We start from the raw sequence: 608 nt of genomic DNA, 5'->3' as shown, positions 1-608 counted from the left end.
GTGGTTGTGAGAAGAGAGAGAGAGAGAGAGAGAGAGAGAGAAATGGACATCCACATGTGTATAAACATATATAAATGCATGCACTACATATATATATACATACACTCCTTTATGCCGAAACAAATTACATACAACCAGACTCAACCCCATATATATTACTCTCTTTTACTTGTTTCTGTCATTTGACTGTGGCCATGCTGGAGCACCACCTTTTGGTCGAGCAAATCGACCCCAAGTACTTATTGTATCGGCTCTCTTTTGCCGAACCGCTAAGTTACGGAGACGTAAAAACACCAGCATCGGTTGTCAAACGATGTTGGGGGAACATACACAGACACACAAACATATACACACACATACATATATATATATATATACATATATACGACGGGCTTCTTTCAGTTTCCGTCTACCAAATCCACTCACAAGGCTTTGGTCGGCCCGAGGCTATAGTAGAAGACACTTGCCCAAGGTGCCACGCAGTGGGACTGAACCTGGAACCATGTGGTTGGTAAGCAAGCTACTTACCACACAGCCACTCCTGCGCCTATACACACAAAATACATAACAGCAATTGGCTCACGCGCGCACACACACACACACACACT

The 608-nt window shown here is 43.8% G+C and overlaps 1 protein-coding gene across 3 annotated transcripts in view; it reads left to right on the top strand.

Moving 5' to 3' along the window:
- The window catches only part of LOC106879040 (neuromedin-U receptor 2), an 88,161-nt gene that overhangs the window by 70,334 nt on the left and 17,219 nt on the right, over positions 1 to 608 (top strand). The window lies entirely within an intron of this gene.

This window comes from Octopus bimaculoides, chromosome 25 (assembly GCF_001194135.2).
Source record: "Octopus bimaculoides isolate UCB-OBI-ISO-001 chromosome 25, ASM119413v2, whole genome shotgun sequence".
In the NCBI taxonomy this organism is placed as follows: Eukaryota; Metazoa; Mollusca; class Cephalopoda; order Octopoda; family Octopodidae; genus Octopus; species Octopus bimaculoides.
The sequence above is the reverse complement of the archived record's forward strand: the minus strand, read 5'-3'. Positions and strand labels throughout refer to the sequence as shown.